Source organism: Misgurnus anguillicaudatus, chromosome 23 (genome assembly GCF_027580225.2).
Source record: "Misgurnus anguillicaudatus chromosome 23, ASM2758022v2, whole genome shotgun sequence".
Taxonomy (NCBI): Eukaryota; Metazoa; Chordata; class Actinopteri; order Cypriniformes; family Cobitidae; genus Misgurnus; species Misgurnus anguillicaudatus.
The window spans coordinates 549,056-563,202 of NC_073359.2; the positions used below are offsets into that span (position 1 = coordinate 549,056).

General features: G+C 39.5%; 1 long non-coding RNA gene across 1 annotated transcript; it reads left to right on the forward strand.

Moving 5' to 3' along the window:
• Positions 1–9,300: 9,300 nt before the first annotated feature.
• Positions 9,301–12,953, forward strand: LOC129437235 (uncharacterized). The gene is made up of 4 exons (XR_008642194.2): positions 9,301–9,886; positions 10,456–10,619; positions 11,089–11,205; positions 11,879–12,953. It is a non-coding gene; the product is annotated as an uncharacterized lncRNA (long non-coding RNA).
• Positions 12,954–14,147: the final 1,194 nt, after the last annotated feature.

The following is a 14,147-nucleotide window of genomic DNA, read 5'->3' on the forward strand; positions in this document are numbered from 1 at the left end:
GTTTAACACTATGAACAAACATGCTGAAAGCTAAAACCATCAGGATATAATTACGGGCTAATTTTATTGCATTTGGAGCCTTACCTCCAGATAAAGTAATAAACTGGACTGATGTTTTAAATGTTGTTTACTCACATGTGCGTTGTTAACTCTGCGGATTTTATATTGCAGCAGCTCGTTCACTTCACATGGATTGTTTGTTTACAGTGTCGCGTGAGCAGCTACACTGCAGGTTCGACTTCATTTGGCGCTAAGCAGACCCTTTGGTGATGTCAAAGTACCGCGAGAGCGATTCAAAGCAGATTTCTCTATGTGATAAATGCAATCGCTCTCGCGGTACTTTGCTGTCACTCGCCTGTGGGTTCTTCTGGTGCCACACCAGTCTGCTCCCCAGTCACTTTCGCGCCGCTATAATTTGATTTCATACGTGAATCGGATCGCGCAGTTCGGCAGGAATTCAAACACACCAAATATATAGCCTAATATATATGCAGTTCAACCCGCTAAAATAGCAAGTGTAGCATGCTACTGGTCAGTGCTTTACATCTGAATTATGACTAAAAGTTTGAAATGTCAGAAAACCATGCTGTTACGCATCCTCAAGCTATTTTTAGTGGGTATACGGAAATCCTTGACAATTTCTAGTGGGTATACGGCGTATACCTGCGTATCATGTAGACTACACCACTGGTAACACCTAAAAATCAAGCTTTTTAACTTAAAATGTTAATTTAAAGTGAGAAAATACAGTGTAAGTTGAAAAATATTTTAATAATTATTCAAATAATTTAAATTATTAATCCAACTTTTACTTTTTTATGATTGAACTATGTGGAAAAGGCATGCTATATTTTCTTTGATCCACTAAAAAAAGTATGTGATGGTGATTGGCATGACTGTTTCTTTAAAGCCACAAAAGTCTGAGGTAGCTGCATTACTGTATAGATCAGGGGTGGGCAATGTTGGTCCTGGAGTGCCGATGTCCTGCAGATTTTAGCTTCAACCCTAAAACCTCGCCTACCTGTAGTTTTTAGAGCCGTTTCTCAATATGCATTCTTGTCTGTACTTGTGTTCTTGTGGACTTGTGAAATGTCATCAGTCGCGGACCAAGTACTCTTCCAAATCAAAGTTCGCATCAAGCCCAACCCAGCCAACATGTATATGTGGGCCCCACATGGGTTTTACTTGGGCTACATGGGTACCAAGTGGGCATGGTCCTATTATGGGCATCTTATATGGGACTCACTTGGGTTAGTGTAGTAGGCCCCACATGGGTTAAAAAACATAGGCTCCCTATATGGGTCCTAGTTGGGATGTTAATGGGAAATGAGGGCATGGGCTCATAATAGGAAACACATATGGGGCCCTCTTGGGCAACCAATATGGGTCTTAAATGGGCTAACACAATAATTCCCATATAGGTTCCTTATATGGGTCCAAAGTGGGACCCACATAGGTTATGAGTATATGTGATTTGAATAAGGAAACACAAATGGGACCCTTTTGGCCAAACCATATGGGTCCAACATGGGCAAACACAATTATTCCCATATAGGTTCCTTATATGGGTCCAAAGTGGGACCCACATAGGTCACCTATATATGTGTTTTGAATAAGGAAACACATATGGGACCCTTTTGGCCAAACCATATGGGTAAAACATGGGCAAACACAATTATTCCCATATAGGCTCCTTATATGGGCCGAAAGTGGGACCCACGTAGGTCACATGTCTGTGTTTTGAATAAGGAAACTCATATGGGGCCCTTTTGGCCAAACCATATGGGTACAACATGGGCAAACACAATTATTCCCATATAGGCTCCTTATATGGGCCCGAAGTGGGACCCACATAGGTCACCTGTATATGTATTTGAATAAGAAACACATATGGGACCCTTTTGGCCGAACCATATGGGTACAACATGGGCAAACACAATTATTCCCAAATAGGCTCCTTATATGGGCCCAAAGTGGGACCCACATAGGTCACCTGTATATGTGTTTTGAATAAGGAAACACATATGGGACCCTTTTGGCCAAACCATATGGGTACAACATGGGCAAACACAATTATCCCCATATAGGCTCCTTATATGGGCCCAAAGTGGGACCAACATAGGTCACCTGCATATGTGTTTTGAATAAGGAAACACATATGGGACCCTTTTGGCCAAACCATATGGGTTCAACATGGGCAAACACAATTATTCCCATATAGGCTCTTTATATGGGCTGAAAGTGGGACCCACATAGGTCACCTGTATATGTGTTTTGAATAAGGAAACCCACATGGGACCCTATTGGACAAACCATATGGATACATCATGGGCAAACACAAATATTCCCATATAGGCTCCTTATATGGGCCAAAAGTGGGACCCACATAGGTCACCTGTATATGTCTTTTGAATAAGGAAACACATATGGGACACTTTTGGCCAAACCATATGGTTACAACATGGGCAAACACAATTATTCCCATACAGGCTCCTTATATGGGCTAAAAGTGGGACCCACATAGGTCACCTGTATATGTCTTTTGAATAAGGAAACACATATGGGACACTTTTGGCCAAACCATATGGTTACAACATGGGCAAACACAATTATTCCCATACAGGCTCCTTATATGGGCTGAAAGTGGGACCCACATAGGTCACCTGTATATGTGTTTTGAATAAGGAAGCACATATGGGACCCTTTTAACCAAACCATATGGGTACAACATGGGCAAACACAATTATCCCCATATAGATTCCTTATATGGGTCCAAAGTGGGACCCACATAGGTCACCTGTATATGTGTTTTGAATAAGGAAACACATATGGGACCCTTTTGGCCAAACCATATGTGTCCAACATGGTCAAACACAATTATTCCCATATAGGTTCCTTATATGGGTCCAAAGTGGGACCCACATAGGTCACCTGTATATGTGTTTTGAATAAGGAAACACATATGGGACCCTTTTGGCCAAACCATATGGGTTCAACATGGGCAAACACAATTATTCCCATATAGGCTCTTTATATGGGCTGAAAGTGGGACCCACATAGGTCACCTGTATATGTGTTTTGAATAAGGAAACCCACATGGGACCCTATTGGACAAACCATATGGGTACATCATGGGCAAACACAAATATTCCCATATAGGCTCCTTATATGGGCCAAAAGTGGGACCCACATAGGTCACCTGTATATGTCTTTTGAATAAGGAAACACATATGGGACACTTTTGGCCAAACCATATGGTTACAACATGGGCAAACACAATTATTCCCATACAGGCTCCTTATATGGGCTAAAAGTGGGACCCACATAGGTCACCTGTATATGTCTTTTGAATAAGGAAACACATATGGGACACTTTTGGCCAAACCATATGGTTACAACATGGGCAAACACAATTATTCCCATACAGGCTCCTTATATGGGCTGATAGTGGGACCCACATAGGTCACCTGTATATGTGTTTTGAATAAGGAAGCACATATGGGACCCTTTTAACCAAACCATATGGGTACAACATGGGCAAACACAATTATCCCCATATAGATTCCTTATATGGGTCCAAAGTGGGACCCACATAGGTCACCTGTATATGTGTTTTGAATAAGGAAACACATATGGGACCCTTTTGGCCAAACCATATGTGTCCAACATGGTCAAACACAATTATTCCCATATAGGTTCCTTATATGGGTCCAAAGTGGGACCCACATAGGTCACCTGTATATGTGTTTTGAATAAGGAAACACATATGGGACCCTTTTGGCCAAACCATATGGGTTCAACATGGGCAAACACAATTATTCCCATATAGGCTCTTTATATGGGCTGAAAGTGGGACCCACATAGGTCACCTGTATATGTGTTTTGAATAAGGAAACCCACATGGGACCCTATTGGACAAACCATATGGATACATCATGGGCAAACACAAATATTCCCATATAGGCTCCTTATATGGGCCAAAAGTGGGACCAACATAGGTCACCTGTATATGTCTTTTGAATAAGGAAACACATATGGGACACTTTTGGCCAAACCATATGGTTACAACATGGGCAAACACAATTATTCCCATACAGGCTCCTTATATGGGCTAAAAGTGGGACCCACATAGGTCACCTGTATATGTCTTTTGAATAAGGAAACACATATGGGACACTTTTGGCCAAACCATATGGTTACAACATGGGCAAACACAATTATTCCCATACAGGCTCCTTATATGGGCTAAAAGTGGGACCCACATAGGTCACCTGTATATGTCTTTTGAATAAGGAAACACATATGGGACACTTTTGGCCAAACCATATGGTTACAACATGGGCAAACACAATTATTCCCATATAGGCTCCTTATATGGGCCGAAAGTGGGACCAACATAGGTCACCTGTATATGTCTTTTGAATAAGGAAACACATATGGGACACTTTTGGCCAAACCATATGGTTACAACATGGGCAAACACAATTATTCCCATACAGGCTCCTTATATGGGCTAAAAGTGGGACCCACATAGGTCACCTGTATATGTCTTTTGAATAAGGAAACACATATGGGACACTTTTGGCCAAACCATATGGTTACAACATGGGCAAACACAATTATTCCCATACAGGCTCCTTATATGGGCTAAAAGTGGGACCCACATAGGTCACCTGTATATGTCTTTTGAATAAGGAAACACATATGGGACACTTTTGGCCAAACCATATGGTTACAACATGGGCAAACACAATTATTCCCATACAGGCTCCTTATATGGGCCAAAAGTGGGACCAACATAGGTCACCTGTATATGTCTTTTGAATAAGGAAACACATATGGGACACTTTTGGCCAAACCATATGGTTACAACATGGGCAAACACAATTATTCCCATACAGGCTCCTTATATGGGCTAAAAGTGGGACCCACATAGGTCACCTGTATATGTCTTTTGAATAAGGAAACACATATGGGACACTTTTGGCCAAACCATATGGTTACAACATGGGCAAACACAATTATTCCCATACAGGCTCCTTATATGGGCTAAAAGTGGGACCCACATAGGTCACCTGTATATGTCTTTTGAATAAGGAAACACATATGGGACACTTTTGGCCAAACCATATGGTTACAACATGGGCAAACACAATTATCCCCATATAGATTCCTTATATGGGTCCAAAGTGGGACCCACATAGGTCACCTGTATATGTGTTTTGAATAAGGAAACACATATGGGACCCTTTTGGCCAAACCATGTGTCCAACATGGTCAAACACAATTATTCCCATATAGGTTCCTTATATGGGTCCAAAGTGGGACCCACATAGGTCACCTGTATATGTGTTTTGAATAAGGAAACACATATGGGACCCTTTTGGCCAAACCATATGGGTTCAACATGGGGAAACACAATTATTCCCATATAGGCTCTTTATATGGGCTGAAAGTGGGACCCACATAGGTCACCTGTATATGTGTTTTGAATAAGGAAACCCACATGGGACCCTATTGGACAAACCATATGGATACATCATGGGCAAACACAAATATTCCCATATAGGCTCCTTATATGGGCCAAAAGTGGGACCAACATAGGTCACCTGTATATGTCTTTTGAATAAGGAAACACATATGGGACACTTTTGGCCAAACCATATGGTTACAACATGGGCAAACACAATTATTCCCATACAGGCTCCTTATATGGGCTAAAAGTGGGACCCACATAGGTCACCTGTATATGTCTTTTGAATAAGGAAACACATATGGGACACTTTTGGCCAAACCATATGGTTACAACATGGGCAAACACAATTATTCCCATACAGGCTCCTTATATGGGCTAAAAGTGGGACCCACATAGGTCACCTGTATATGTCTTTTGAATAAGGAAACACATATGGGACACTTTTGGCCAAACCATATGGTTACAACATGGGCAAACACAATTATTCCCATACAGGCTCCTTATATGGGCTGAAAGTGGGACCCACATAGGTCACCTGTATATGTGTTTTGAATAAGGAAGCACATATGGGACCCTTTTAACCAAACCATATGGGTCCAACATGGGCAAACACAATTATCCCCATATAGATTCCTTATATGGGTCCAAAGTGGGACCCACATAGGTCACCTGTATATGTGTTTTGAATAAGGAAACACATATGGGACCCTTTTGGCCAAACCATATGTGTCCAACATGGTCAAACACAATTATTCCCATATAGGCTCCTTATATGGGCCGAAAGTGGGACCCACGTAGGTCACATGTCTGTGTTTTGAATAAGGAAACACATATGGGGCCCTTTTGGCCAAACCATATGGGTACAACATGGGCAAACACAATTATTCCCATATAGGCTCCTTATATGGGCTGAAAGTGGGACCCACATAGGTCACCTGTATATGTGTTTTGAATAAGGAAACACATATGGAACCCTATTGGCCAAACCATATGGTTACAACATGGACAAACACAAATATTCCCAAATAGGCTCCTTACATGGGCCGAAAGTGGGACCCACATAGGTCACCTGTATATGTCTTTTGAATAAGGAAACACATATGGGGCCCTTTTGGCCAAACCATATGGGTACAACATGGGCAAACACAAATATTCCCATATAGGCTCCTTATATGGGCCGAAAGTGGGACCCACATAGGTCACCTGTATATGTCTTTTGAATAAGGAAACACATATGGGGCCCTTTTGGCCAAACCATATGGGTACAACATGGGCAAACACAAATATTCCCATATAGGCTCCTTATATGGGCCGAAAGTGGGACCCACATAGGTCACCTGTATATGTCTTTTGAATAAGGAAACACATATGGGGCCCTTTTGGCCAAACCATATGGGTACAACATGGGCAAACACAATAATTCCCATATAGGCTCCTTATATGGGCCGAAAGTGGGACCCACATAGGTCACCTGTATATGTCTTTTGAATAAGGAAACGCATATGGGGCCCTTTTGGCCAAACCATATGGGTACAACATGGGCAAACACAATTATTCCCATATAGGCTCCTTATATGGCCCGAAAGTGGGACCCACATAGGTCACCTGTATATGTCTTTTGAATAAGAAAACGCATATGGGGCCCTTTTGGCCAAACCATATGGGTACAACATGGGCAAACACAATTATTCCCATATAGGCTTCTTATATGGTTTAGAAGTGGGACCCACATAGGTCACCTGTATATGTGTTTTGAATAAGGAAACACATATGGGACCCTTTGGGCCAAGCCATATGGGTAAAACATGGGCAAACACAATTATTCCCATGTAGGCTTCTTATATGGGTCTGAAGTGGGACCCACATAGGTCATGAGTTTATGGGTTTTGAATGAGGATACACATTTGGGACCCTTTCGGCCAAACCATATGGGTACAACATGGGCAAACACAATAATTCCTATAAAGACTCCTTATATGGGCCCAAAGTGGGACCCACATAGGTCATGAGTATATGGATTCTAAATAAGGAAACACTTATGGGACCCTTTCTGTCAAATCATATTAGACCAAAATGGGCAAACACAATCAGTCCCATACAAGCTCCCGACATGGACCCCCATATGTAATTGTCATTTCATGCCCTGTTTTAAACAGGGATCCTGAAAGGTTTATGCCTATGTTTTCAGACTGTCTTACTTCACAAACCATGGTGACGCTAAAAGCAAGACATGTAGCCTAATAGTTTATGAAGTCCCAAAGGACTGCAGGATAACTTCTAAGTAAAGACGGCTGCATCAATGTAACAGAAGCCTTGCATTTTTTACCCAAAGCTTGCATGGGTATTAGTGCATTTAAAATGTTATTTGTAATATGATGACAAAACATTGCAAAAATTAGTTAGGTTCAGGCTCAGGTTAAAATTTTCCTGCAAGTCTAAAGCGATCTAACATAATTAGCAAAAGTGAGAAAGTGACAGACCATATTCACCGTATTCTGATATCTAGACCAATCAGTTTTCACTGTGGGCAGGCTTACAATCAACCTCTCTCTTCAGCTCAGTAAACCACTGTACAGTAGTTTATTTACAATGTACAGTAAATGACAGAGTGTCCAAAAAAAACACTGGAAAATAATACAATATTTACTTTATTTTTCAAGTACATAAAAGTGTATCTGTGTGTAAACCCTCTGCTTTTAAACAAAACAAAAACATTTGATCCTATCTTTATTTGTTCCTTTTTATCTTATTTTAAATATGTGTAGTTTTTTATAAATATAGGGTCAAAGGAGTTTAAGGTGTCCTTCATAATTGTACATATATTTTATAGCTGTTAAAAGAGCAACCATATTAAAGTAGGCTAATAAACAATATAACACAAAATAATATATAATTTATATTGATGATTTAATTATTTTAAATGTATGTTTTTTTTTGCGGGGGCTTGTTGGTGAGCTTCCTTCCCAATCAGTTTTTGTAGGGTGGGATGTCTGAGTGTAATTTTAATAAATTAAACAGTCAAAACTGCACAAAAATCTTTTATTTACATTGTCTCCAATGTTTGCTATACTGAGAGGATTTGTTCATATGTAGAACTGATTTTATGTTTTGATAGATACTAAGTGAATTATCACCATACACCAAAGGCCTCTATCATGCTCTGGCCAGACCTTCAATACTGAAAGTGTTTAGAATGTTTAGCCAACATTGAGACAAGCTGAGTCATGCTGAGTCCATGAGTTTAGGTCCATGAGAAGAGCATTGAGCAACTAGGCTCTCCTGATTTTGCCAAGTGGTTGATGTCCTCAGGGCAACTTTATGTTGACCCGGGGGTAACATTTCAATCAACCAATCAGATTTCAGAAATAAGTTTACAGTTTGTTTCACCAACTATGGTGTGGTGCAGGGGTGGCTGGTGACTTCTCTTGTGAAGGATTCAAAAATTTGTGTTTGGGGTGTCATGTGTGTTGCTCATCATGTCAAAATATGTGTTTGTTGCGTCATGTGAACCATGTGCATCATGCATCGTGCCTGCTGGACACACATCGAAAGGATTTGTAATTAAAGAGGCGCTCACAAAATACTTGCAAGACACTACACTAAATTCATGCCACACACATGACAGGCTACATGTTGTGATGAGATTTGCATCATGTGCCCTCGATAAAGAAGTCACCACGCGGCCGTCACTGCGTGAATGGCTACTGGATTTTATTTATTTGGGGTCTATGGGCTACAGTTTTCCAAAATATACCCTTATGAAAATTAAATAATTAAATTAAATTAAATGGTTTACTACAGTTTAAACAAAAAAAAAAAAACATACTCTAGTAAAACCATGGTTTTGCCAATAGTAGGCCTAATCAATACCAAAAAACATTTTACTGTACCACAAAAAAACATGCTTAATTTTCGTTAGCTAGGCTGTCTCTTTTTTCAATGGGCTATTATACTTTCATGTAGAAAATTAACCATGGTTTTACTATAGTTAAAACAAAAACAAAAAACATAGTAGAACCATGGTTTTGCTAGTAACCAATACACCAAAAAAACATGTTTACACTTTTACCACAATAAAACCATGGTAAATTTTCGTAAGGGCTATATGCACATTGTGTTTTGGGGTATATTTATGCAGATACAGGCCCATACAAATTCTAAACCGTAGACATTGTGTGTGTGTGTTTGTGTGTGTGTACGTGTATTGCAATAAACTCGAATTATATGTGTATCCTACAGAAAATGCAGTATTAATGCTAAAAAGTGATTTGTCCTGCATCATCACTATGTTGTATTCGTTTAAAAAAACGGCGCCAAGAAAGAAAGGACATGCGCATTGTTCTCCTGAGCCAGTTAACGTAGAGCTGGTACATTGCTGTCTTCACTGGAGTGCTGCAAGCTCGAAGTGTGGTGAGTAGATCTGTTTTATTACAATATATGACATTAAACTGTTGATAAAAAGTATATTCAAGTAGTCAAACATTAAAATATTCTTGGATGTTATTCTAAATCAGTGGCGAAGCTCGCCGGGATAACGTTTGGTGAATGCGTACGGTCGAGGTTGCGAAAATCAACCTTGTGTTTAAATTGTTAGAGTTTTAAAACATTACATTTACTCTGTTAACGTAACATTTACTTAAGAAGCGCTTTAGGATAACAGTTATAGTGGGTATTTTTACTTTTACTCGTAACTCGATGATATTTCTATTGACATGCCCTCAGTTTTGCACGACGCACTTTATTTTAATGCAGTACGAAATGCGAACTTCAGATTATTATTATTATTTCATAATTTGCCGAAGCATTTGATTTGTGAATGAATGACTCTTTTGAACGAGTCGGTTCTTCACAAAATATTGCAAATGAATTACTGTTTTGTACCGGGTCGATTCTAAACTAGCTATTGATTGAACGGTTTGAATCAGTTTGAATGATTTGTTCCGTTTGCTGCAAGATCTGAATCATCTGTACATCTGCAGGCTGCAGCACTTCTCGCTCGTAACGTGAAACTTAAAAACACGCCAAGGAGTGGATGCAAGTGAACTATCAATCTACTGAAACAGAAGCGGGAAATGTATTCGAAGACGAAAATGCTCGCGCGACCTGTGCGTCAGACCCGGATAAACGCACGCGAGCTGACAAAGTAAGTTAACGCGCTTTCAGAAATGTTCACTTGAATCACAGCAGGAAGAAAATCCATCGACGATTGGCGTCTGATTCGCTCTAAAAAGTAATGTTTGTTCAGATGTGAGTGCTTTTTGTGACACATTAGTTTGATAATATTAGATAACACGAATTACTGTATTTTTACTCAAGTAAAATATTGACTGCTGTCCCCTCCTATGGAAATCACGTTTTCGTTTGGCTGCATCTAGTAAGAGCACTATTTTGTTTGCTCAGTTTGATCACTGATATCTATTACAAGTTTTAATGTCATTTTGGATGTAGGGAAGCAATTAGGTGCAGCGTTATAACAAGACTGTTGACTTCTATGCCTACCTTTACATGAATTTTTTTTTAGCGTACATACTGTATAGTATAGACTTGGTTAGTGAACTTTAACAGTAGCTGTTAACTCATATAATTTTGTCATTTTTATGGATTTTTTTCAGATCCTGAGTAGCTGTTATTCAACATAAACACATTTCCGCACACATGAAGATGGATGACGATAGTTCATCTTAAAATGAAACTTATGTTTATCAGCTTACCCCCAGGCCATCCAAGAGGTAGGTGACTTTGTTTCTTCAGTAGAACACAAATGTAGATTTTTAACTCCAACAGTTTCAGTCTGTCAGTTGTATAAGTGGATGGTAACAAAAACCGAAAGAGAAAAAAAACATGCACAGACAAATCCAAATAAAACCCTGCAGCTCGTGACGACACATCCGTGTCCTACTTAAGACACAAAACCTTCGGTTTGTGCGAGAAACCGAACAGTATTTATATCATTTTTTACCTCTAATACAACATTATCCCCAGAGAAACGGCAGCCCCTACGCCCTCATTCTGTGCACCCGATACAGTAGGTGGCAGTATGCACCTATGAAGTTGTTTTGCAACCCGCTATTAAACATTAGATGAATAAGAAGGTGATGTGTGAATGCGCGTGTTTCATTTTAAGATGAACTATCGCTATAAACAGGCCCATTGGCTGCCTACATATTATAATAAGCTGTTTTAAATTTCAAATGTTCAATGCCTTATTGCACCGAGCACAACCCGAACATAATTTCTAAATATCTATCCGAACCCGGCCCGTCGGGTACCGTCGGGTCCCGCTGGCTCGGTTCGAGTATCCATCCTTTAATACCTACTGTATGCCAAAGACTGTCATTGTAAAAAGTACAAATGTGCCATTTTTAATATTTCTTTATCTTAAAAATGTATTTGGTTTTGCAGATGCTCTTAAGAACAACGCCCTGATGTCCAAGGTCAACCAGCAAGAAGCTGAGAAGGCACTGCCAAAATGGTTTACTGGGGCAAGGGACAGAGGAGGACAGAGAGCATCAAGAATGCAGAAAAGGATGTCTGTTTGAGAAAGGTTAAAACTACAGTTGTTGATTTGAACTGTTGTAGTTCTTTAATTTTTCTTAAAGGAAAACACAATCATTTTTCAATATTTACCATGTTCTTCCCTCAACTTAGATGAATTAATACAAACCTCTCTTTTCTCAATGTGTGCACTTAAAGGTGGGGTGCACAATTTCTAAAAAAAAACGTTTTGGAAAAGGGAGACAGGCCGACTATCAAAACACACTTGTAGCCAATTAGCAGCATGTCTACTAAATGACATCGTTGCCTGGGTTGCGTATGTGTGGGGCGGGTCTATCAAAAGAAGGTCCAGATTCTATTAGGGTAAGGGTGTGTTTGTTTAGATGATTTCAAATATCAACATTGGCTTTCATGCACCCTGCCTTTATTTGTTGTAAAGTGTGGCGTGAATGTGTTAGCATTTAGCCAAGCACCATTCATTCATTAGGATCCAAACAGGGATGAATTTAATAGCCACCAAACACTTCCATGTTTTCCCTATTCAAAGACTGTTACATGAGTAGTTACACGAGGAAGTATGGTAAAAAATATAACTATATTGTATGGCGGAAGAGCACTTAGTTTGTAGCACTCGACCTTGGGCACAGTAACATCATCACTCCTGACTACTCCCCCTCTTGCTTAAACTACAGTCAACATAACCAACACGCCTGTACTAATGTTAGTACATTGAGCAGACTCTGCGAAATATCAAGTTAAGTTTAGGTGTACGCATTGAGAGAAGAGAGATATGTGTTTGTTCGGCTGGGTTGATGGAGGGACATGGTAAAGTGTTGAAAAACTGTGTTTGTAATTATCTTACTTTCATTTACTTTTAAGGGCCCCATTTCAATAATTTTTTGAAGGGGCCATGGCATGAAAATCTGACTTTTTCCATGTTTAAGTACTACAATTGGGTCCCCAGTGCTTCTATCAACCTAGAAAATGTGAAAAAGATTAACAAAGTAACTTCCATTCTCTGCAAGCATGTGAAAGGATAGGTAGTTGAAATTTGGCTCTCCTTATGATGTCAGAAGGAGCTCTTATTATAATAATACCACACCTTAATCTGCACTATCCAACCACAGCACTGCCATTTAGTGCAGAGAGGGAGAGACAGAGAAAAAAATTCACAGCACAATTAAGTTTCAATTTCAACAAACCACCATCATTGTTATCAGTGTTTGAATTTCATCAGCTCATTTGCATTTTAAAGTAGGGATGCACCGAAATGAAAATTCTTGGCCAAAACCGAAAAAAGGAAACCAAGGCCGAAAAACCGAAACACCGAAAGAAATTATTATGCCAATTATAAGTACAATTGCATTTATGGCTATCACTGTGTACTAACTTTACTAGGGGTGTGTGATGGATAAAAAAAACCTCACAGTTCGGATCACATTACAGTTTTTGAGGCACAGATCAGATTATTTTTCGGATCAGCAAAAAGCAGGTGGGAAAAAATCTAATAAACAATAAAGAAATTGCAAACATTTACAAAAAAGAACAAAGTTGTACATTAATAAGGTCTGAAATTAGCATTAGGTACAGAAATCAAATTAAATGAATCATAACACAATAAATTAAATGTATTATTATTTTTAGAGCTATTTGTCTCTTTGTCATGGGTTGTTTGATTAACATTAATGACACAGACTTACGTAGGTTAATCTGACTGTAATCTATACATACACTTAAGACATAAACAAATGTTTTTATAAGAAAAAGAATACTGTGGAGATAATTTTGTTTATATGTGCCCTGTCAATAACAGAGAGATTTTATGTTTGCTTGTTTTTTTTTTTTAAACGCGTTTCTCTCGTATGTGCACTATTAAACGCGCGCGCACACATAGAGAACGAGGGTGGATCCCAAACAGCGCAACAGTCGCTCCACATAAAAACGTTACGTTGTGTTTCGTTGCTTTATTCGCCGAATGTATGTTAATGGATTACAGTATGAGACATATTAGCGCGACTCTCTCTAAAGTTTACACATCAAGACATGCTTAATCTTTGCAGACGCGTGCAAACAGCTCGACCGTGAGTGAAACCTGCTTGAGCATGAAGGGGAGGGGTGGGAGACGACTGATCACCGTGAGTGAAACCTAAGCGCTAGTGCATGGATGGGAGGGGCG